Raw genomic sequence first — 25,320 nt, 5'->3', positions numbered from 1 at the left:
TTGTGGGTCAACAGAGATGGTTGTAGTCAAATAGGTTCTTGAGTAGAATGGTTTTCGCATTGGCTTTATTTGTATTTTGACTTCAAAAGTGAACTAAGTTCTGAGAAACGACAGTTTAAGAAACCACAGACTCGAGTTGATTCTTTAAGCATAAATAATAAGACTGTTACAGAATTGAATAATGAAAGTCTCTAGGGAATAAGAACTCTGGATGAAACTATCTGTTCTCTTGTCACCAAGAAGGGTTTCATCCAATTCTTCATCTCCGGCTCCTCTCAAAAACCTTCTGAATGGTGATGTTGCCACAAATAGTTTTATATGATCTTCCCCAGTAATTGTTTGACTATAGCTGACTCTAAATGCTCACTGAAGTGATGTCCCTTGGGGGAGTCTTATACATGGTCCAATCAAACTAAAAGAAGCATACAAATAATTAAGTTGTGATCTCAATTGTCATGATTGATTTATAGAGTTCATGTCCTGTGGTGCCCACCAGTTGTGGAAAGTTTTGAGGGTACTGGTGGACACCACAAGGTCCCTCTTCAGGGCCACTTGGGTGCAGACAAGAACAAATGGTCTCAAATGGTACCTGCAGCTTCATCTCAATGATTTGTGTGTGACATCAAAATACCAGGGTTGGTTAATTAGCAGGAGGGATCAGAGAGTTGTGGATCCCTCAAGACATCAAGCTAGCATCTGGCAGCAGTCAAAATACTAATAGGGTTTCATGAAAAGAATGGAAACTAGATCAAGATATAATCCTGTCACCATAAAGCATAGGTCAGGTCCCACTTGGAGTTGTGTGTAGTTCTGGAAACAAATATTTCAAAACATGTACCTGAGCTGAAAAGGTACAAAAAAGAGCTACTAAGATGGTAAGGGACTGGAGATTAAAACATGGGGACAGACTCGAGGATCTCGGATGGCCAGATGGGAGTCTATTCAAAGCGATCTGTCACCAAGACCCAAAGAGTTGAAGCAGGGAGGGGAAGACATTACTCAAGGGTTTGGAAACCCATACAAAGATTCCACAGGGACTGGTGTGCACAGTAGACATGGGTGGAAACATTGTTATTTAAGTTTCTGTGTCTTTATGATTTGGGGTTTTAGTTGTGCCCTTCTAAAAAGGAGGCACTTTCATTAGGGTTTTTGGGTTGATGACACTGAGGCATACAAACACTTATAAATGTGATACTGTAATATTAGATTTACAAATTTAAGGGGGAGGAGTTATTGCCATCTGGTGGATGGAAAGAAATAGCAGTTTGAAATGTGGGAAGTGTTGGATTGACCTGGGAATGATGTGTGTCATTCAATAAGATATTCCTTTCAATGGTCTGAGGTTCTGACAGCAATATACCATTTGGATCAGCAAGCTGGGACTAACCTCTGAACTCTTCACGATGTAAGGAAGGTTTAGTGCTGCTTGAACATTTTTGTTCAAATGTCAAGTTAACTACACCATGTTCCTTAAGCAGAGAAACACTCCATCTTCACAAGTGATTCCTTCATCAATACCCACTTCCAAGGGCCTGATGATGCATTCCCTGAGCAACGGCACTAGGGCCACGACACGTGCCTTGGGGCCAAGCTACTGACTTCACTCCTGCACCCATCTGAGATGGCCTTGTGTGATAATGCCTAGGTCAGCTCACTTAAATACTTTGGTGCCACCACTGTTGCTTGGTGCATGACTCACTGGGAACATGATGGAGGTCAAAGACTGGCATGTTAGGCACCAGCAGTGAGAACTAGCGCTGCTGGATGCTTTTAAACTGATACATTTTGGGGATGGGGTTTGGTGCGCAAAGCATCATAATGCTTTTATTCGTTGGCCTTTGGGAGCAAGGTTTTGAAATGAAGGATGGCCTTGTTATAGAAGGCATACCGCCCACACCCTCCTCCCCCCGCCCCCCCCACCACTGCCGCGGGCACGAGCGGCAGCCCCCCTCCCGCCCCAAACCCTTCATGATTTTGAACACCGATCAAATCTCCTCTCAACCTTCTCTACTCCAAAGAAAACAACCACAGTCCCTCCACTTTATCCACGTAACTGAAGTCCTTCATCCCTGGAATCATTCTAGTACATTTTTTTGTACCCTCTCTAAGACCTTCACATCTTTCCAAAAGTGCAGTGCCCAGAATTGGACACAATACTCCAGTTGTGGCCGAACCAGATTTTTATGAAGGTTCAACATAATGTCCTTGTTTTTGTAATCTATGTCTCTATTTATAAAGCCCAGGATCCCATATGGTTTTTTAAACGCTTTCTCAACCTGTCCTGCCACCTTCAAAGATTTGTGCACACATACCCCCAGGTCTCTGTTCCTGCACCCCCTTTAGAATTGTACCATTTAATTTATATTGCCTCTCCTCATTCTTCCTTCCAAAATGTATCACTTCACACTTCTGTGTTAAATTTCATCTGCCATGTGTCTGCCATTCCACCAGCATGTCTATGTCCTCCTGAAGTCTATTACTATCCTCCTCACTTTACTACACTTCCAAGTTTTGTGTCATCTACAAATTTTAAAATTGTACCCGATACACCCAAGTCCAAGTCATTAGTATATATCAAAAAAAAAAGCAGCGGTCCCAGTACCGACCTCTGGGTAACACCACTCTATACTCTTTTCCTGTCTGAAAAACAACTGTTCACCACTACTCTGTTTCCTGTCACTTAGCCAATTTTGTATCCATGCTGCCACTGCCCCTTTTATCCCATGGGCTTCAATTTTGCTGACAAGCCCATTATGTGGCACTTTTTCAAACGCCTTTTGAAAGTCCATATACGCTACATCAACTACATTGCCCTCATTAACCCTCTCTGTTGCCTCATCAAAAAACTCTATCAAGTTAGTTAAACACGATTTGCCTTTTAACAAATCTGTGCTGGCTTTCCTTTATTAATCCACACTTGTTCAAGTGACTATTATCCCGGATTATTATTTCTAAAAGCTTCCCCCCCCCACTGAGGTTAAACTGACTGGCCTGTAGTCGCTGGGTTTATCCTTACACCTTTTTATGAACAAGGCTGTAACATTTGCAATTCTCCAGTCCTCTGGCACCACCCCTGTATCTAAGGAGGATTGGAAGATTATGGCCAGCACCTCTGCAATTTCCACCCTTCCCTCAGCAACCTAGGATGCATCCCATCTGGACTGGGTGACTAAGTACAGCCAGCCTTTCTAGCACTTCCTCACTATCAATTTTTAGTCCATCTAGTATCTCAACTATTTTTTTACTGTTACTTTACCAAGGAAGAAGATGCTGCCAAAGACAAATGCAAAATACTCATTTAGTACCTCGGCCATACCCTCTGCCTCCATGCGTAGATCTCCTTTTTGGTCCCTAATCGGCCCCACCGCTCCTCCTACTACTTGTTTACTATTTATATACCTATAGAGGACTTTTGGATTCCCTTTTACGTTAGCCGCTAGTCTGTTCTCATACTCATGGTGCCACATAAAAGATTACTGCACAAGATAAGAGCTCATACTGGCATGGATAGAGGATTGGCTAACTAACAGAAAACAGAGTCGGGATAAAAAGGTCATTTTCAAAATGGCAACTTGTAACTAGTGGGGTGCCGCAGGGCGCAGTGCTGGGGCCTCAATTATTTACAATATACATCAATGACTTGGATGAAGGAACAGTGTCTTGTGGCCAAATTTGCTGATGATACAAAGAGAGGTGGAAAAGTAAGTTGCGATGAGGACACAAAGTGTCTGCAAAGGGATATTGACAGGTTAAGCGAATGGGCAAAAATTTGGCAGATGGAATATAATGTGGGAAAATGTGAAGTCATCCACTTTGGGAGGAAAAATAATAAAGCAAAATATTATTTGAATGGAGAAATACTACAAAATCCTGCAGTCCAGAGGGATCTGGGTGTCCTCGTACATGAAACACAAAAAGTCAACATACAGGTGCAGCAGATAATCCGGGAGGCAAACGGAATATTGGCCTTTATTTCTGGGGGATGGAGTATGAAAGCAGGGAAGTCATGCTACAACTGTACAGGGTGCTGGTGAGACCACACCTGGAGTACTGTGTACAATTCTGGTGCCCTTATTTAAGGAAGGACATACTTGCATTGGAGGCAGTTCAGAGAAGGTTCACTAGGTTGATTCCGGGTATGGAAGGGTTGATAAGGAAAGATTGAACAGGTTGGGTCTATACTCATTGGAGTTTAGAAGAATGAGATGAGACCTTATTGAAACATACAAGATTGTGAGGGGACTCGATAGGATGGATGCTGAGAGGATGTTACCCCTCATGGGGGAATCTAAAACTAGGGGGCATAGTCTCAGAATAAGGGGTCGCCCGTTTAAGACGGAAATGAGGAGGAATTTCTTCTCCCAGGGGGTCGTGAATCTTTGGAATTCTTTACCCCAAAAAGCTGTGGAGGCTGAGTCATTGAATACATTCAAGGCTGAGTTCGACAAATTTTTGATCAGCAAGGGAGTCAAAGGATATGGGGAAAGGGGGGGAAAGTGTAGTTGAGGTAAAATCAGATCAGCCATGATCTCATTGAATGGCGGAGCAGACCTGAGGGGCCGAATGGCCTATTCCTGCTCCTATCTCTTATGGTCTCTCTCTTTGCCCCTCTTATTTCCTTTTTCACTTCCCCTCTGAACTGTGTTCAGCCTGGTTCTCACTTGTGTTATCAACCTGGCATCTGTGTTGTGCCCCCTTTTTCTGCGTCATCTTACTCACTATCTCTTTTGTCAATCAGGGAGCTCTGGCTTTAGTTGCCTTACCTTTCCCCCTCATGGGAATGTGCCGAGACTGTACCCGAACCATCTCCTCTTTAAAGGCCACCCACTGTTCAATTACAGTTTTGCCAGCCAAACTTTGATTCCAATTTACTCGGGCCAGATCCGTTCTCAACCCACTGAAATTGTCCCTCCTCCAATTAAGTATTTTTACTCTAGATTGCTCCTTATCCTTTTCCATAACTAATCTAAACCTTATACTATGATCGCTGTTCCCTCAATGTTCCCCCACTGACACTTGCTCCACTTGACCCACCTCATTCCCTGGAACCAAGTCCAGCAATGCCTCCCTCCTCATTGGGCTGGAAACATACTGATCAAGAAAATTCTGAATACACTTCAGAAATTCCTCCTCCTCTTTGCCCTTTACACTATTACTATCCCAGTCTATATTAGGTTAATTATCACTACTCTATAATTCTTGCACCTCTCTATAATTTCCCTGCAAATTTGCTCCTCCAAATCCTTCCCACTAATTGGCCCATAGAATATTCAGTAGTGTAATGCCACCTCCATTGTTTCTTAACTCGAACCAAATAGATTCTGTCCTTAACTCCCTTGAGGACATCCTTTTTCTCCAGCACTGCAATATTCTCCTAAATCAAGACTGCCACCACCATCCACCCCCCACCCCTGCTGCTGCTTCTCCTCCTTCCCTATCTTTCCTGAAAACCTTGTATCCAGGAATATTTAGGACCCAATCCTGCCCTTTTTCGAGCCAGGTCTCCATTATTGCCACAACATCATATTCCCATGTGGCTATTTACACCTGTAGCTCACCAACCTTGTTTACCACACTTTGTGCGTTAACGCACATGCACTCCAAACCTATCTTAGACTTTCTCGTACTTATAGTCTGATCCCACCTAATACTGTACTATTTATGCCTCCCTTCCCCCCTCCCCCCTCTCTTTCCCTCCCCCCTCTCTTTCCCTCCCCCCTCTCTTTCCCTCCCCCCTCTCTTTCCCTCCCCCCTCTCTTTCCCTCCCCCCTCTCTTTCCCTCCCCCCTCTCTTTCCCTCCCCCCTCTCTTTCCCTCCCCCCTCTCTTTCCCTCCCCCCTCTCTTTCCCTCCCCCCTCTCTTTCCCTCCCCCCTCTCTCTCCCTCCCCCCTCTCTCTCCCTCCCCCCTCTCTCTCCCTCCCCCTTCTAATCCTCTCTCTGCCTCCCCCCTTCTAATCCTCTCTCTGCCTCCCCCCTTCTAATCCTCTCTCTCCCTCCCCCCTTCTAATCCTCTCTCTCCCTCCCCCCTTCTAATCCTCTCTCTCCCTCCCCTTCTAATCCTCTCTCTCCCTCCCCCCTTCTAATCCTCTCTCTCCCTCCCCCCTTCTAATCCTCTCTCTCCCTCCCCCCTTCTAATCCTCTCTCTCCCTCCCCCCTTCTAATCCTCTCTCTCCCTCCCCCCTTCTAATCCTCTCTCTCCCTCCCCCCTTCTAATCCTCTCTCTCCCTCCCCCCTTCTAATCCTCTCTCTCCCTCCCCCCTTCTAATCCTCTCTCTCCCTCCCCCCTTCTAATCCTCTCTCTCCCTCCCCCCTTCTAATCCTCTCTCTCCCTCCCCCCTTCTAATCCTCTCTCTCCCTCCCCCCTTCTAATCCTCTCTCTCCCTCCCCCCTTCTAATCCTCTCTCTCCCTCCCCCCTTCTAATCCTCTCTCTCCCTCCCCCCTTCTAATCCTCTCTCTCCCTCCCCCCTTCTAATCCTCTCTCTCCCTCCCCCCTTCTAATCCTCTCTCTCCCTCCCCCCTTCTAATCCTCTCTCTCCCTCCCCCTTCTAATCCTCTCTCTCCCTCCCCCCTTCTAATCCTCTCTCTCCCTCCCCCCTTCTAATCCTCTCTCTCCCTCCCCCTTCTAATCCTCTCTCTCCCTCCCCCCTTCTAATCCTCTCTCTCCCTCCCCCCTTCTAATCCTCTCTCTCCCTCCCCCCTTCTAATCCTCTCTCTCCCTCCCCCCTTCTAATCCTCTCTCTCCCTCCCCCCTTCTAATCCTCTCTCTCCCTCCCCCCTTCTAATCCTCTCTCTCCCTCCCCCCTTCTAATCCTCTCTCTCCCTCCCCCCTTCTAATCCTCTCTCTCCCTCCCCCCTTCTAATCCTCTCTCTCCCTCCCCCCTTCTAATCCTCTCTCTCCCTCCCCCTTCTAATCCTCTCTCTCCCTCCCCCCTTCTAATCCTCTCTCTCCCTCCCCCCTTCTAATCCTCTCTCTCCCTCCCCCTTCTAATCCTCTCTCTCCCTCCCCCCTTCTAATCCTCTCTCTCCCTCCCCCCTTCTAATCCTCTCTCTCCCTCCCCCCTTCTAATCCTCTCTCTCCCTCCCCCTTCTAATCCTCTCTCTCCCTCCCCCCTTCTAATCCTCTCTCTCCCTCCCCCCTTCTAATCCTCTCTCTCCCTCCCCCCTTCTAATCCTCTCTCTCCCTCCCCCCTTCTAATCCTCTCTCTCCCTCCCCCCTTCTAATCCTCTCTCTCCCTCCCCCCTTCTAATCCTCTCTCTCCCTCCCCCCTTCTAATCCTCTCTCTCCCTCCCCCCTTCTAATCCTCTCTCTCCCTCCCCCCTTCTAATCCTCTCTCTCCCTCCCCCCTTCTAATCCTCTCTCTCCCTCCCCCCTTCTAATCCTCTCTCTCCCTCCCCCCTTCTAATCCTCTCTCTCCCTCCCCCCTTCTAATCCTCTCTCTCCCTCCCCCCTTCTAATCCTCTCTCTCCCTCCCCCTTATAATCCTCTCTCTCCCTCCCTCTTATAATCCTCTCTCTCCCTCCCCCCTTCTAATCCTCTCTCTCCCTCCCCCCTTCTAATCCTCTCTCTCCCTCCCCCCTTCTAATCCTCTCTCTCCCTCCCCCCTTCTAATCCTCTCTCTCCCTCCCCCCTTCTAATCCTCTCTCTCCCTCCCCCCTTCTAATCCTCTCTCTCCCTCCCCCCTTCTAATCCTCTCTCTCCCTCCCCCCTTCTAATCCTCTCTCTCCCTCCCCCCTTCTAATCCTCTCTCTCCCTCCCCCCTTCTAATCCTCTCTCTCCCTCCCCCCTTCTAATCCTCTCTCTCCCTCCCCCCTTCTAATCCTCTCTCTCCCTCCCCCCTTCTAATCCTCTCTCTCCCTCCCTCTTATAATCCTCTCTCTCCCTCCCTCTTATAATCCTCTCCCTCCCTCCCCCCTTCTAATCCTCTCTCTCCCTCCCCCCTTCTAATCCTCTCTCTCCCTCCCCCTTCTAATCCTCTCTCTCCCTCCCCCCTTCTAATCCTCTCTCTCCCTCCCCCCTTCTAATCCTCTCTCTCCCTCCCCCCTTCTAATCCTCTCTCTCCCTCCCCCCTTCTAATCCTCTCTCTCCCTCCCCCCTTCTAATCCTCTCTCTCCCTCCCCCCTTCTAATCCTCTCTCTCCCTCCCCCCTTCTAATCCTCTCTCTCCCTCCCTCCTTCTAATCCTCTCTCTCCCTCCCTCCTTCTAATCCTCTCTCTCCCTCCCTCCTTCTAATCCTCTCTCTCCCTCCCTCCTTCTAATCCTCTCTCTCCCTCCCTCCTTCTAATCCTCTCTCTCCCTCCCTCCTTCTAATCCTCTCTCTCCCTCCCTCCCTCCTTCTAATCCTCTCCCTCCCTCCCTCCTTCTAATCCTCTCTCTCCCTCCCTCCTTCTAATCCTCTCTCTCCCTCCCTCTTCTAATCCTCTCTCTCCCTCCCTCTTCTAATCCTCTCTCTCCCTCCCCTCTTCTAATCCTCTCTCTCCCTCCCTCTTCTAATCCTCTCCCTCCCTCCCTCCTTCTAATCCTCTCTCTCCCTCCCTCCTTCTAATCCTCTCTCTCCCTCCCTCCTTCTAATCCTCTCTCTCCCTCCCTCCTTCTAATCCTCTCTCTCCCTCCCTCCTTCTAATCCTCTCTCTCCCTCCCTCCCTCCTTCTAATCCTCTCTCTCCCTCCCTCCTTCTAATCCTCTCTCTCCCTCCCTCCTTCTAATCCTCTCTCTCCCTCCCTCTTCTAATCCTCTCTCTCCCTCCCTCTTCTAATCCTCTCTCTCCCTCCCTCTTCTAATCCTCTCTCTCCCTCCCCCCTTCTAATCCTCTCTCTCCCTCCCTCTTCTAATCCTCTCTCTCCCTCCCCTCTTCTAATCCTCTCCCTCCCTCCCTCCTTCTAATCCTCTCTCTCCCTCCCTCCTTCTAATCCTCTCCCTCCCTCCCTCCTTCTAATCCTCTCTCTCCCTCCCTCCTTCTAATCCTCTCTCTCCCTCCCTCCTTCTAATCCTCTCTCTCCCTCCCTCCCTCCTTCTAATCCTCTCTCTCCCTCCCTCCTTCTAATCCTCTCTCTCCCTCCCTCTTATAATCCTCTCTCTCCCTCCCCCCTTCTAATCCTCTCCCTCTCTCCCTCCTTCTAATCCTCTCTCCCTCCCTCTTCTAATCCTCTCTCTCCCTCCCTCTTCTAATCCTCTCTCTCCCTCCCTCCTTCTAATCCTCTCTCCCTCCCTCTTCTAATCCTCTCTCTCCCTCCCTCTTCTAATCCTCTCCCTCCCTCCCCCCTTCTAATCCTCTCTCTCCCTCCCTCTTCTAATCCTCTCTCTCCCTCCCTCCTTCTAATCCTCTCCCTCCCTCCCTCCTTCTAATCCTCTCTCCCTCCCTCTTCTAATCCTCTCCCTCTCTCCCTCCTTCTAATCCTCTCTCCCTCCCTCTTCTAATCCTCTCTCTCCCTCCCTCTTCTAATCCTCTCTCTCCCTCCCTCCTTCTAATCCTCTCCCTCCCTCCCTCCTTCTAATCCTCTCTCTCCCTCCCCCCTTCTAATCCTCTCTCTCCCTCCCTCCTTCTAATCCTCTCCCTCTCTCCCTCCTTCTAATCCTCTCTCCCTCCCTCTTCTAATCCTCTCTCTCCCTCCCTCTTCTAATCCTCTCTCTCCCTCCCTCCTTCTAATCCTCTCTCTCCCTCCCTCCTTCTAATCCTCTCCCTCCCTCCCCCCTTCTAATCCTCTCCCTCCCTCCCCCCTTCTAATCCTCTCTCTCCCTCCCTCCTTCTAATCCTCTCCCTCTCTCCCTCCTTCTAATCCTCTCTCCCTCCCTCTTCTAATCCTCTCCCTCCCTCCCTCCTTCTAATCCTCTCTCTCCCTCCCCCCTTCTAATCCTCTCTCCCTCCCTCTTCTAATCCTCTCTCTCCCTCCCTCTTCTAATCCTCTCTCTCCCTCCCTCCTTCTAATCCTCTCCCTCCCTCCCTCCTTCTAATCCTCTCTCCCTCCCTCTTCTAATCCTCTCCCTCTCTCCCTCCTTCTAATCCTCTCTCCCTCCCTCTTCTAATCCTCTCTCTCCCTCCCTCTTCTAATCCTCTCTCTCCCTCCCTCCTTCTAATCCTCTCCCTCCCTCCCCCCTTCTAATCCTCTCTCTCCCTCCCTCCTTCTAATCCTCTCCCTCTCTCCCCCCTTCTAATCCTCTCTCTCCCTCCCTCTTCTAATCCTCTCTCTCCCTCCCCCCTTCTAATCCTCTCTCTCCCTCCCCCCTTCTAATCCTCTCTCTCCCTCCCCCCTTCTAATCCTCTCTCTCCCTCCCCCCTTCTAATCCTCTCTCTCCCTCCCCCCTTCTAATCCTCTCTCTCCCTCCCCCCTTCTAATCCTCTCTCTCCCTCCCCCCTTCTAATCCTCTCTCTCCCTCCCCCCTTCTAATCCTCTCTCTCCCTCCCCCCTTCTAATCCTCTCTCTCCCTCCCCCCTTCTAATCCTCTCTCTCCCTCCCCTCTTCTAATCCTCTCTCCCTCCCTCTTCTAATCCTCTCTCTCCCTCCCCCCTTCTAATCCTCTCTCTCCCTCCCCCCTTCTAATCCTCTCTCTCCCTCCCCCCTTCTAATCCTCTCTCTCCCTCCCCCCTTCTAATCCTCTCTCTCCCTCCCTCCTTCTAATCCTCTCTCTCCCTCCCCCCTTCTAATCCTCTCTCTCCCTCCCCCCTTCTAATCCTCTCTCTCCCTCCCCCCTTCTAATCCTCTCTCTCCCTCCCCCCTTCTAATCCTCTCTCTCCCTCCCCCCTTCTAATCCTCTCTCTCCCTCCCCCCTTCTAATCCTCTCTCTCCCTCCCCCCTTCTAATCCTCTCTCTCCCTCCCCCCTTCTAATCCTCTCTCTCCCTCCCCCCTTCTAATCCTCTCTCTCCCTCCCCCCTTCTAATCCTCTCTCTCCCTCCCCCCTTCTAATCCTCTCTCTCCCTCCCCTCTTCTAATCCTCTCTCTCCCTCCCCCCTTCTAATCCTCTCTCTCCCTCCCCCCTTCTAATCCTCTCTCTCCCTCCCCCCTTCTAATCCTCTCTCTCCCTCCCCCCTTCTAATCCTCTCTCTCCCTCCCCCCCTTCTAATCCTCTCTCTCCCTCCCCCCTTCTAATCCTCTCTCTCCCTCCCCCCTTCTAATCCTCTCTCTCCCTCCCCCCTTCTAATCCTCTCTCTCCCTCCCCCCTTCTAATCCTCTCTCTCCCTCCCCCCTTCTAATCCTCTCTCTCCCTCCCCCCTTCTAATCCTCTCTCTCCCTCCCCCCTTCTAATCCTCTCTCTCCCTCCCCCCTTCTAATCCTCTCTCTCCCTCCCCCCTTCTAATCCTCTCTCTCCCTCCCTCTTCTAATCCTCTCTCTCCCTCCCTCTTCTAATCCTCTCTCTCCCTCCCTCTTCTAATCCTCTCTCTCCCTCCCTCTTCTAATCCTCTCTCTCCCTCCCTCTTCTAATCCTCTCTCTCCCTCCCTCTTCTAATCCTCTCTCTCCCTCCCTCCTTCTAATCCTCTCTCTCCCTCCCCCCTTCTAATCCTCTCTCTCCCTCCCTCCTTCTAATCCTCTCCCTCCCTCCCTCCTTCTAATCCTCTCCCTCCCTCCCTCTTCTAATCCTCTCTCTCCCTCCCTCTTCTAATCCTCTCTCTCCCTCCCTCTTCTAATCCTCTCTCTCCCTCCCTCTTCTAATCCTCTCTCTCCCTCCCTCTTCTAATCCTCTCTCTCCCTCCCTCTTCTAATCCTCTCTCTCCCTCCCTCTTCTAATCCTCTCTCTCCCTCCCTCTTCTAATCCTCTCTCTCCCTCCCTCTTCTAATCCTCTCTCTCCCTCCCTCTTCTAATCCTCTCTCTCCCTCCCTCTTCTAATCCTCTCTCTCCCTCCCTCTTCTAATCCTCTCTCTCCCTCCCTCTTATAATCCTCTCTCTCCCTCCCTCCTTCTAATCCTCTCTCTCCCTCCCTCCTTCTAATCCTCTCTCTCCCTCCCTCCTTCTAATCCTCTCTCTCCCTCCCTCCTTCTAATCCTCTCTCTCCCTCCCTCCTTCTAATCCTCTCTCTCCCTCCCTCCTTCTAATCCTCTCTCTCCCTCCCTCCTTCTAATCCTCTCTCTCCCTCCCTCCTTCTAATCCTCTCTCTCCCTCCCTCCTTCTAATCCTCTCTCTCCCTCCCTCCTTCTAATCCTCTCTCTCCCTCCCTCCTTCTAATCCTCTCTCTCCCTCCCTCCTTCTAATCCTCTCTCTCCCTCCCTCCTTCTAATCCCCTCTCTCCCTCCCTCCTTCTAATCCCCTCTCTCTCCCTCCCTCCATCCTTCTATTCCTTCCTCTCTCCTTCTATTCCTCTCTCCTTCTATTCCTCTCTCCTTCTATTCCTCTCTCCTTCTATTCCTCTCTCCTTCTATTCCTCTCTCCTTCTATCCCTCCCTCTCTCCTTCTCTCTCTCTCTCCTTCTATTCCTCTCTCTCCCTCCCTCTCTCCTTCTATTCCTCTCTCTCCCTCCCTCTCTCCTTCTATTCCTCTCTCTCCCTCCCTCTCTCCTTCTATTCCTCTCTCTCTCTCTCCCTCCCTCTCTCCTTCTATTCCTCTCTCTCTCTCTCCCTCCCTCTCTCCTTCTATTCCTCTCTCTCCCCTCTCTCCTTCTATTCCTCTCTCTCCCTCCCTCTCTCCTTCTATTCCTCTCTCTCTCTCTCCCTCCCTCTCTCCTTCTATTCCTCTCTCTCCCCTCTCTCCTTCTATTCCTCTCTCTCCCTCCCTCTCTCCTTCTATTCCTCTCTCTCCCTCCCTCTCTCCTTCTATTCCTCTCTCTCTCTCTCCCTCCCTCTCTCCTTCTATTCCTCTCTCTCTCTCTCTCCCTCCCTCTCTCCTTCTATTCCTCTCTCCCATCTCCTGTATTTTCATCCCCCCCCCCCCTCCTCAGCTCTGACGTGTTGGCGGCTGATTGGCGGCCGGGCCCCGGGTATAAGGGGCCGCCCCGCGCCCCGGCTCACACTGGAGTTCAGGAGCTTCTCCACCAGAGAGGGCTGCGAGGACCCCACCACCCGGTGAGTACTGGAGCCTGGGGCCCGAGGCCCCGGCCTCTGACTAGGCCACAGCGAGCGTGACGGGTGGCTGCTCGCTCGCTCGCTCACTCACCTCACTCGAGCCGGCCGGAGCCCGGGGGGGGATGGCGAGCAGGCAGAGCCGGGGGGGCCGCGCACCTTCAGCCCGGCCTGCTCAGCTTTCACCGCGGTGCCGGCTGCAGCCTCGCCCGGCTGTGGATGCGGCCGAGTCCCGGGGTGGTGAGGGTCGGTTTGATGCGGGGTATTATTTGTGTTGTGGGCCTGTCTGAAGCCCCGGGGTGGTGGTGGCGGCGGTGCTGGCTCAGGCCCCGCGGACTCGGGCGGTTCGGAGCCGAGCCGCCGCTGGTTTATTTTATTTTTTCCCCTGCGCGAGCGCCGCTGGGACAAGCGCTACGTGTCAGTACTGCGCAGGCGCACAAAGTCTGCAAAGTTTCCCAAAGTTTTTGCATAAAAAGTTTTAGTTTTCATGGGCCGAAAATGTGGTGATAAATGCAAGTGTCGGAGTGGGATGCCCAGGGCCCCCTCCTGTCCGCCATAGGGTGGCATTTTGCAGTTTGAGCAGTTTTTGAAAAGCCAGAGATGTAGGAGTTGCTTGGCTTTCTTTGCTGAAGAAACAAAGGTGATTATGCAATGGAGTTTGCTACGTGGAATAACCCAGAGCAAGTCTGGGATATGAGCAGTTAAGCAAACTCTCTCTAATCCGCAGGTAAATCCCTTGCCCACCAGTATGCAGCACTCATCTTTTATTTCTTGACTGATTTTTTCAGAATCGGTCCTTATTTTTGGGACTTTTTTGTTTGTGTATTCCTCTCTCTATCAGCTTGTCTGGTGACGTTGTCATTTTCTGAAGCTGTATACGGCCCGTTTGTCGGGGGAAGGGTGGTGGTGGGGGGGCTCTGAAAGGAGGATTTGCCTTCTTGCCTTGCAAGTTTCTTTTTATGTGTAAGCTTTGCCTGACTTCGGTTATTGCTGCACAGAATGCCTGCATAAAGATGTTAATTAAGTGAGCCAGGAGCTGCTGAGTTGGCAGTGTGTAGCCCACGGTCTACCCGTTGCTCTTTTTTTAATTGAACAAGTCTTTATTGTGCAGTAAATAGTCACTTAAGTTGAACAGTTGTGAAGACAAGTGAAACTTTTCTGGTTGGGGAGCGAAGGGGAAACCTTGTATTTACTTCTAACTTCAATCCTAGTTACTTGAATCAACAGGATTCACTTAGTCACTAATATAATGTACACGTGGGACCCACAATGTATTTTTAGCTAAGATTTGTACCTAGATAATGTATTTACGTGGATCAGCTGATGAACCTTTTTAGAAAGGGCGAGTATATAAAAAGTTGGCATGAACCTATTTTTTGAGTAATCCTAGCTGAATGTTTAATTAGCGGTGTTCTAACTCGTCCTCTTTCCCTCTCCTCTCCTCCCCCCCCCCCCCCCCCCCCCAATAGCCTTACACAGTGGAGTTTGTATAAATACAATAGCTGGGCTTAACTATTAGTTGTCAGATTTTTTTTTTCCACGGGTTCAGATTTCACAGACCATGAGCGAAGCTTTATCAGTTGATGATCACTGTTACATTGACTAATATTGTAATGCATTATTTGAGTTAACTGTATATTTCAGTTTTATGTTTCTGCCTGTTTTGACATTGCGATAGTTATAATGGACCTGCCAGAGTGAGTGAGTAAGGGAGGACTGTTGATGTGCAGGGTGTATTGCTACATTAGGCTTTGCTCCATTGCACCCTTTCCCTCTTGCTCCATTACATGGAAATCTTGATCCAGATGTGGATAATTAATGCATACATTGGTTTTTGCTGGCAAATCCTCAATCAACACCAGTGGATGTAGCTTCCTGAAATGGGAATTTGCAGTGTGTTTTGCAATGTTTCATTCATAACCCCTGTGTCTGACATGCTTAGAAAAGCAGACACTTCTCTTGTTGCATCAGCCGGGCACGTTTTCATGGTAAACACCTAATTTCTTCTTAGCAACTGAACGGCAGGCTCCAATTCTTAAAGATATCTTCATGGAAGTGTTTGGCAACTTTTTCTTATTCACATTACTAATGTGATGCAGAGGCAGAAATTGCTTCAAAAACATCTTTGTTTCACAGAACCCCCAATACCTCTGCCTTCTGTAAACATTGAATTAACAGCACAGAAACAGGCTATTCGGCCTAACAGGTCTGTGCCAGTGTTTATGCTCCACCTGGTCCTCCTCCCACCTTACTTCATCTAACCCTATCAACATATCCTTCTATTCCTTTCTCCCGCTTATCCAGCTTCCCCTTAAATGCACCTATGCTAGTTGCCTCAACTACTCCCTGTGAGAGTGCATTCCACATTCTCGCCCCCTCTGAGTAAACCTACATATTGGACCGTGTCTTTGGTCACTTCTCCTAGCTTGTGTCCTTTGTCTGCTCTTTGTAGCATCGTGGGATGTTTTCTAATTATAAACGCACATTGTGCCTAATGCAGTGTGTTGCAAGTGGGACCAGCTTCTTCCACCAGACAAAATTGCTAACCATTACAACTTGCATTTATATAGCGCCTTTTGTGTAATAAAATGTCCGAAGGCTCTTCACAGGAGTGTTATCAAACTAAATTTGACAGAGCCAAAGAACTCTACTTTGAAGAGGCAGTTGACGAAAAGCTTGGTCAGAGTTAGGTTTTAGGGAGTGTCTTAAAGGAAGGGAGTGAATTACAGAACTTGGAGCCTTGACGGCTGAAAGCATAGTCATCAATGGTGGGGTAAAGGAAGTGGGAAATATACAGTACGAGAGTTTGAGGAATGCTGAGTTCTGGGAGGGTTGTAGTGCTGGTGAAGGTTAGAGGTAAGGAAGGGCAAGGCCATGGAGGGATTTGAACACTGGGATGAGAACCAATGTAGGTCGGCGAGCACAGGGGTGATGGGTGAATGGGATTTGGTGCGAGTTAGGATGCGGACAACAAAGTTTTGGTTGAGCTCACATTTATGGGGGGGGCGGGTGGACGATGGGAATCTGGCCAGGAGAGCATTGGAATCGTCAAGCCTGGAAGTAACAAAGCATGGATATGAGTTTCAGCAGCAGATGGGCTGAGGGAGGAGTGGAGACGAGTGATGTTATGGAGGTGGAAGTAGGTGGCCTTTGTGATAGACAATATTGGGCTGGAAGCTCAGCTCAGGGTCAAATAGGATGCCAAGGTTGCAAATCGTCTGGTTCAGCCTGAGGCCGTGATCAGGGAGGGGGATGAAATCGGTGGCTTAACACTTGATCAGTCAGTTTGGCCCATGTACCTATTCCTTTCTTTCCTTTACCCACTGCACCCCCCCCCCCCCCCAACTCCCAATTTAATTTCAATGGGACTGCTGACAACAGCAAGCGAGTTGCTCTTCAAAGCAAGTTCATCAGATTTTAAAGGTTGGGAACTGTGCTCTGTTAGCTGCTACTTTCTTTAATCTGTAGCTTTTGGAAATTCACTATTGTGTTTTCTGTAGCACGTAAACTTGAGTCTATTCTGACATCTGAGTTAAATTTTAGATGGCAACTAAACTGGATAATTCTGTGCAGAGCTGGTTGCTGTCATATACTGCAGCTTCTGTGATTCACTTCCTTCAATTGCCACTTTTTCTGCATCGCAAACTTTAAAATGGCAGCAGTCTGTGGGGGGAGAAAAAGAGCGTCTCAGGATTATTGGATAGTTAACTGGTGAAAATTTAATGAGTGGTGGCTTTGTTTGCGAAATTGCATCTTTGTAGACATTTAAACCTATCTGCTGGCAGCCACAGCTAGCTTTCCCTCAATGCCTTGGGGGTGGAAAAGAGAAAAATGAGCCAGAGAACCCGCTCCTGACTGCTGTCCAGTGGTCCATGTGAATGTTGGGTGAGGATAGGATTCGGTTTACCTATGGTATCTCCAATGATCAAACAGCTTGCTTACTGTTCTGACTTAAACAAGAATAATGATCACTTGGCTGACCTAATCTAAGGAGGGAAGAAAGGACTTGCATTTATACAGAGCCTTTCACATTCTCAGGACGTCCCAAAGCGCTTTCTGAAATGCAGGAAACGCGGCAGTCATTTTATGCACAGCAAGGTCCCACAAACAGCAATGAGATAATGACCAGATCATCTGTTTGTGGTGTTGGTTGAGGGATAGATATTGGCCAGGAGTTGGGGGGGAAAACTCCCCTGCTGTTCTTCGAAATAGTGTCATGGGATCTTTTACATCTACCTGAGAGGGCAGATGGAGCCTTGTTTTAACGGTCTCATTCAAAAGACGGCACCTCCGACTGTGCAGCACTCCCTCAGTACTGCACTGGAGTGTCAGCTTAGATTTTCTGACTGTCTCTGGAGTAGAACTTGATCCCACAACCCTCTGACTCAGGCTACCGCTGAGTGACAGCTGATGCCTTAAAATAAAACATGGCTGAAAATGAAAGGAAAAGGTTGTATTTAAAAAAAAAAGTTTAATTTTTTTTGTCCTGATGAGAATCCACCTGTGGTAGTGAACAGTTGTTCCTTTTTAAAGGACCAGGCGGTGTTTATAGGTTTGAGTTTTTTTTTAGGCCAGGACTCCAAATAGAGACATCTCTAAAGTAGGATCTAAGGATCCAGTTACTGCGAGCACTGGAGTGGAAGTTAGTCCCACTGACATTTTTCAAATCCTCTAAACAAAATAAAGCGATTGTCCCTCGTTCTGAAAGTTTAATTTTGATTAAAGGTTAAGATCAGTAATTTTTCTGATTTTCATTAATCAGGTGGAATTTCTGTTTTTAACACATCTGGGGCCTGTGTGACTTCTTCCACCATGTGTAAAGAGCAGTCACACTGTTTATTGTAGAGCCACGGACTTTTCTGGGTAGAGAGAAGGGGGCTTTCAGCATTCTGGGGTTTGAACTGCAATAGTTACACCCTTGACCTGTTCGGTTAGCGGGAGCTGGCGTACTTAAAATTGCATCATTAGTATCCATGGAAAGGTGTCTGGGAAACTTTTCATTACTGTTGATGTAATGTGTACTCTGACATTGAAGGTTTAAAAAAAACATCACGTACTACTGCGAGCCAAACATCCCAGACCATCCAGTGTTCAATCCTGTCCTCTGCTGAGTTAGTTGAGATGATCTGAGCTGGAGTGACAGTTTGGGGTGTTACAATTGGCCTCATTGCCCTGAACAGTTGTTTTAAGGGATCACTGGTAAAATGCTTGTTTTCATTATTTTGCTGGGGGCAATGAGCATTTGGGAGACGTGTCGTATTCAGATACTGCACTGTACCAGATGTCCTGGCCGACTTCATTGAAGTAGTTTCACACAGCCCTGCGAGCCAAGCTTGGTGTACTGTTTGTCAATGGGGTTGTATAGCTTACTGGTACTAATGATGAGGGGGGAGGATCACAAAGGAAGAGCTTCCATTTATATAACACCATTCATCCCAAAATATTTCCCAGCCAATAAATTACTTTTGACATGTAGGCAAACACAGCAGCTAATTTGTGCACAGCAAGGTCTCGCTAACAGAAAAAGACTAGTTATTCTGCAGTGGTGGTTGAGGGATAAATGTTTATCAGGGGAACTTCCCTGCTGCTATTTGGTGTCACGGGATCTTTTGCATCCACCAGAACAGGCAGACGGAGACCATCTCTTCTGAAAGATGGCACTTCCTCAGTACTAAGTGTTGGCCTAGATTATATGCACAAGTCATAGAGTGGGGCTTGAACCCACAATTTTCTCATTGAGGTGAGATTGCTACCAGCTGAGTCAAGGTGGCACTTAACCAGATTGAAAACTCCAAGCAGTGTCTGAAATTAGTACTAAACCCAACCTGCAGAACACTGTTGGAGACAAGCTCTGGGGATAACCCCTCTGATTTGGGGGTTATAAGCTGGCAATTAGCCTCCTAATGGAAGAGGAGGCCTCACTGGTATATATGCCTGTTTATACCATGATATCTGCTGCTGCTGTCTTTTAAGTGTGCAATTCCCTCTCTTTGCTCTTTAGTTGAGCCTATCTTTGGGTTGACGTGTGTGTGCCTTTTCTGACTGAGAGCAGGTGGGTGACCAACTTGTTGCCAGGCATCCCCCCAGTGCCCACTGAAGCCGTATGGAAGTGGCATGGGGTAAGTGTCCTACCTTTTAACTTGCTGTGATGATTCTGAATGACGACTTATTAACTGAGGCTCCCTGGTACAGTTTGTTAGGACGATGACATGTCATAGAATCATACAGCGCAGAAGGATGCCATTCGGCCCATCGTGTCTGCTAGTTCTTTGAAAGAGCGATCCAATTAGTCCCACTCCCCTGCTCATGGCCCTGCAAGTTTTTCCTTTTCAAGTATATATCCAATTCCCTGTTGAATCTGCTTCCTCCACCCTTTCAGGCAGTGCATTTCAAATCATGACTTGCTGTGTTTTTAAAAAAAAAAGTCTCCATCTCCCCTCTTTTTTGCCAATTACTGTAAATCTGTGTCCTCTGGTTACTGACCCTTCTGCCAGTTTCTCCTTATTTATTCTATCAAAACACTTTAATGTTTTGAACACCCCTATCAAATCTCCCCTTAATTTTCTCTGCTCTAAGGCGAGCAACCCTAGTTTCTCTAGTCTCACCACGTAACGTAATTTCATCCCTGGTACCATTCTATTGAATCTCCTCTGCATCCTTTTTACGGCCTTGACATCCTTCCTAAAGTATGGTGTCCAGAATTGGCCGCAATACTCCAGCAGGGGCCTAACCAGTGTTTTATAAAGGTTCAACATAACTTCCTTGGTTTTGTACTCTGTCTCTATTTATAAAGCCAAGGATCCCGTTTGCCTTTTTAACAGCCTCCTCACCTTGTCCTGTCATCTTCAAAGACTTGTGTATGTATACCCCCAAGTGTCTCTGTTCCTGCACCCCCAATAAAATTGTGCCATTTCATTTATAGTAGATAAGGAGAACCTGTTTCTACTGGCAGGAGAGTCAGTAACCAGAGGACACAGATTTAAATTAATTCGCAAAAAATCCAGGGGGGGAAAATCAGATTTTTTTTTAACGCAGCGAGTTGTTATCATCTGGAATGCATTGCCTGAAAGGGCAGATTCAGTAGAAACCTTCAAAAGGGAATTGGATAAATACTTCAAAAGGAAAAATTTGCAGGGCTATGGGGAAAGAGCAGGGGAGTGGGACTAATTGGATAGCTTTTTCAAAGAGTCGGCACAGGCACAATGGGCCGAATGGCCGCCTGTGCTGTATGACTCTACAAACTTTTACCTTATTTGAAGGTTTCCTTTTGCGTGGCTTCCCAGGTGCCTCAGTTGGTGAAGGCCATGTGTAACTCAGCTATACAGGCTCGAAGCCGCTGTGCTCGATTTTCAGTCTTTGCTGAGTTGGGTGACCATAACCAGTATGATGTTTGTGGTGCTACGGTTGGCCTCTGTGGTACTAGATCAGAGAAGGGTAAGATTGGCCGATGTTTGTGCAGTTGGTTTGTTCTCCAGGAACTCTTGGTGGAAAGTGCATGTGTAGAGATTGGGGGTGGATGCGATTTGGTTCTGCTTTCACCACCACTCCACTTTGCCGATTCAATAGCTTGCCAATACTTGCTTTCTAGACAAACTGGATGGGTGAGGTGCTAGCTGACGAGAACCTGTGGTGACCTCCTCTAATGGATAGGCAAGAAACTGACATTAAAAAAAATTATTTAAAGTTGAGTAACCAGCAGTTTTTAAGTCCAGTTGGAGCCCAGGCTGATTCCTTTTAACAAACGCCGCACTGTTGGGTAATTTGAATTTTGACAATCTGACATATCTGTTCCTCTGAATTTTTTTCTTTTCCCCATTTCTCTCTATTTTTGTTTCACAAGAGAATTTTGTTCCCCTCCTGGGGTGCCATCAGTAGTTTATTGAAACAGTTCATGGCTGCCACGTTTAAACTTGATGCAAGACAAGCTGGTCATGAATTTGAAAATGGCTCTTATCCTTGCTGGCTGTCGTGTAATCCTGTTCTCAGCAGCAGTGCTGTTGCCAGCCATTCCTATCCAAGCCTTTCATGTGTGATTTGTGTAGCTTTCTCATGCTCCCAAAGTGTAGGCCTGGGCGATGCTCTCCTGATCCTGGCCTAGCCCCAGGCTTCTCCCACCTCTCTTTCCTCCAGAGTCTGAAACATGTCTGGCATTTTCTTGTAATTAGTCAAAGACTACAGTGCCCTCCCCTGTGGGGTTACCGTTCTGTAAATTAACCTGACAGCTGCTTCGATTTGGTAAAAGGTTCCTAATTATAAAATCCTGCTCTCCACTTGGTATAATTAGAATTGTTTTTCTTTTTAAAAAATCTCCGTGGAATTTTTCAGCTTTTTAAAAAAAAATGTAAGGGGTGTGCAATGTTACATAAATTGTTTAGTAATCTAGTTTTCTACCTCATGAAGCCCTAGGGTCAATTCCGTGGGTTCTGGCTACCCTCCAAGGTCAACCTCTGCTCATGGTGTGAGGTTCAATACTGAAACGTTGAGCTTTTGTATCTGGTCTCGGATCTTTAATAAGAAGGTGGCCCTTTTGTCGGCCTGGCTCAGTTGATGGTATAGTCAGTGCTGAGTCAGAAGGTTGTGGATTCAAGCTCCTCTACAGACTTGAGCACATAATCTAGACCGACACTTCAGTGCAGTACTGAGGAAATGTCCTTCAGATAAAAGTGATTCATTTGGGGAGAAAGAATGAGAGGCAATATAACAAACAGTTTGCCTGTTCAGGTTGATGTAAAAGATCTTAGCTCTGCCCAATATTTATCTCTCAACTGACATCACAACAGATCATCTCACTTTTCTTATACATAAGTGTTTATACTGCAAAAGAAATTTGTTGCCATGCTTTGGAACGTCCTGAGGATGTGAAAGGTGCTATATAAATGCATGTTTGTTTCTTAAACCAGTTTCTGTCAAAAATGGATGTTTTTTACCCATGTATTTTAAGGGTTTGGCCTTCTATGGGATATTTTCTGTTTTTTTCCCACATCTATTTGGTTTATTACGTTACATAAAGAATTTCATTTCCTCTCCAATGTATTTACTTAGCTGCTCAGCACAGAGGCATACGTGTCACTCCTTTTCTTGTGACCTTACTGAACCAGCTGCTTCTCTCACTGCTATTTCAATGTAAATTTGCATAACTATAAACACTCTTCTTCCCTCGACTAGAAATGACTGGCCTGAATCAAAATCAGCCCATGGCTTTGCATTCCTTCAACTGAGCTGAATTTTCAAATCTGTTCGCTCTTGATTTAGTGCTTGTGTTCAGACAAGGGGAGCCACTCTTGAGAAAATGCCCCTGAGTTTACACTGCACAAACCAGCTCCCCTATTCTGGCACCAAACCCTAGACCAGTTTATCGTAGGTTTAAGATTCTGTCCCGGGGACAAGAGATCTGGACTCATTACCCCTATGCTCGCTGACTTACATTGGCTCTTGGTCTAACAATGCCTCAGTTTTATAATTCTCCTTTTTTCAAATCCCTCCATGGCCTCTCCCCTCCCTATCTCTGTAACCTCCTTCAACCATCCGAGATCTCTGCGTTCCTCCAATTCTGGCCTTTGCGCATCCCTGATTTCCATCACCCCACCACTGGCGGCCATGCCTTCAGCTGCTTAGGCCCGAAGCTCTGGAATTTCCTCCCCCTACCCCCCTCTCCTCCTTTAAGACTGTCCTTAAAACCTACCTCTTTGACCAAGCTTTTGATCACCTGTCCTAATATTTCCTTATGTGGTTCAGTGTCAAATTATGTTTGATCCTGTGACGTGCCTTGGGATGTTTTATTATAAAGGCACAATATAAATGCAAGCTGTTGGTTGTGTAAATCTAGGCAGCCAGCTCATGAAGCTGGTCTCGGCGTCTGAAAGAAGCAAATGGCTTTAGAGTGCCATGCAGGCAGTTAGTCATTTTTATTTCTGATTATATGACTGTACAAGCATGCAAGCAAATGCTCAGTGTTGCATAGTGGCTTCATTATACAGCCTTGTAATTTAAGCCGAGTGCACTGCACTTGGCAGTTAATCCCACGTTAAGGTACAGTGGACCTTGCGTAATTGCAGATCTGATGCACGTGGACTGAATGCTCTTCTGTTCAGTCATACTGTGTACAATTCCAATATACTGAACTTTTTTTTCCCATTGCTCAATGACCCAAGCTGCTTCCCATTCTATCCTGTTCTCTTCCACTGGACCAAACGCTCCACTCTTTATTGTGGTATCATTTGCAAAGAAAAATGAAGCCCACCCGCACTCACCATATGTGTTAGGGCAACTTTGTGCGCCACCCTTCCCAACCGCTGGTAATGCCAACTCTTGGCGAAGGTGTTTATATAAAAACAAAAAGGGGTGGGGCAGGGGGAACGGGAACAAAAACTGTTGGCAATTTCAGGAAAAAGCTCGGAAATTTCCGCCCAACTCGTAAGGCAATCGGGTAATTTCAAGGCGACTGCCTCCTCACCAAGTGCACTTCACTAACTCCTTCCCCGAATTTGCTGAGGCGCACGGGGCCAGAAATAATTTCCATCCATTGAGCTAGCCCCAGAGCGCCCCCACTACTTTCCCGCTTTAACTCTGATGCCCTTTAATAGATCTCTTTGCCGAATATGTCCATTCTCCACTGCCTTGCTGGGTAGGTGCTTCCTCAGACAAAAAACAATCTGTAGCTTTAAAAATGTACTCGCCTTCCTAAGTTTAAATTTATCTTTGCTTGAACTAGAGCTTGTGTTAATATTGAAATGCTGTTTATCTATTCCTTGCGTCTTAAATATCTCAAGGTCATCTATAAACTGCTTCTCTTCTTCCACCCCAGCTCCTCTTCCCCCCCCCCCCCCCCCCCCCCCCCCGAATGTAAATAATCCCTCAAACTTGCAGTCTTACCTCACATCAGATGCCCAATCCCATTTATCAATTTAATTGCTCTTTGTACTTTGTCCTAGGCCAGGATGCCTGGAACTATACACAATTCTTTCTGTACAGGAAACTCCAATGATCAAGTTTGTAATTGTCATGTTTAAATGAAGCTGACCTTTGATCAGATCTACTCTGCAGACAACAGCATCGCTCTGAGACTCCGGTCACTCTACTGTCATGCATTTCTGTGGGTGATTTTGGATCGACCAAATTATCTATGAGGCAGATATTTTTAATTCAGTAACTTTTTTTGGAGTTTCTAGATTCTAATCCTTGTAGCTTGTGTCAAACTACTTTTGTTTCTTTTGGGGTGGCCTGATCTTGACAATGATGTTATTAGGGCTTTAGTAAGTCTAATGGTTGAGTATTTTACATAGAATCTACAGCTCAAAAACAGGCCTTTCAGTGCAAGTGGTTTCTGCAAGCATTTATACTCCACACGAGCCCCCTCTCATCTCTTCATCTAACCCTATCAGCATATCCTTCTATTTCTTTCTCCCTCATGCTTATCTAACTTCCCCTTAAATGCATCTGTTATTTACTTGTGGTAGCAAGTTCCACATTCTAACCACTCTCTGGGTAAAGAAGCTGCTCCTGAATTCCTTATTGGATTTATTAGTCACTATCTTATATTTATAGCCCCTAGTTTTGGACTTCCCCACAAATGGAAACATATTCTCTATGTCTACCCTATCAAACCCCTTCATAATTTTAAAGACCTTTATTAGGTCACCCCATAGCCTTCTCTTTAGCCTTCTGTTTCTGCTTTAACTTGAAATATCCAGTGATGTATTCTTTTAAACTTTGGTGAGTCCAGTGCGTGCTTTGAAATGAGTAATATGGTTTCAGGTCTGACACCAGGAGTGATGAGAGCAATTCGAATGCATTAAGAACATTGATGTGCAATAAATGATTAAGGAAGCAATGTTTGAAGAGCTATTATTTCCTGAAGTGTGCAGTGGGTAATGGGTCTGGTGTCATCTCCTTTTCAGTAAAAGGGATGTGAAGTGCTGTTGTTTGATTTCTGAACTGTCAGAGGTGTATGTCTCCTTTTGTAGTGCAAGTTATCGCACCCTTCATTCCAGCCAGGTGTTGATGTTTGTGCACATCTGACTATGTAAAGGGAACTTTTTTTACTCACCTGGCTACAGAGATAGTGGATGCATTGATTGTAATCTTCCAAAATTTACTAGATTCTGGAAGGCTCCCAGCGGATTGGAAAACCGCAAATATAACACCCTATTCAAGAAAGGAGGGAGACAGAAAGCAGGTAACTCTCGGCCAATTACCCTAACATCTGTCATTGGGAAAATGCTAGAATCAATTATTAAGGAAGTAGTAGCAGGACCTTTAGAGACTCAAATAAAATCAAGGAGAGTCAACATGGTTTTATGAAAGGGAAATTGTGTTTGACAAATTTATTAGTTCT

The 25,320-nt window shown here is 47.3% G+C and overlaps 1 protein-coding gene across 2 annotated transcripts in view; it reads left to right on the top strand.

Moving 5' to 3' along the window:
- Positions 1-12,898: 12,898 nt before the first annotated feature.
- Positions 12,899-25,320, top strand: part of hdlbpa (high density lipoprotein binding protein a) — a 68,294-nt gene continuing 55,872 nt past the window's right edge. The window contains exons 1-2 of one of the 2 annotated variants that reach the window (XM_067995625.1): positions 12,918-12,989; positions 18,988-19,105. The gene's annotated coding sequence lies outside the window, so the exon portion shown is untranslated. Of the gene's footprint in view, positions 12,990-18,987; positions 19,106-25,320 lie in introns of both variants that reach the window. The other variant, XM_067995624.1, reaches the window with a different exon arrangement.

The sequence above is a fragment of the Heptranchias perlo genome, chromosome 13 (assembly GCF_035084215.1).
Source record: "Heptranchias perlo isolate sHepPer1 chromosome 13, sHepPer1.hap1, whole genome shotgun sequence".
Lineage (NCBI taxonomy): Eukaryota > Metazoa > Chordata > Chondrichthyes > Hexanchiformes > Hexanchidae > Heptranchias > Heptranchias perlo.
The sequence above is the reverse complement of the archived record's forward strand: the minus strand, read 5'-3'. Positions and strand labels throughout refer to the sequence as shown.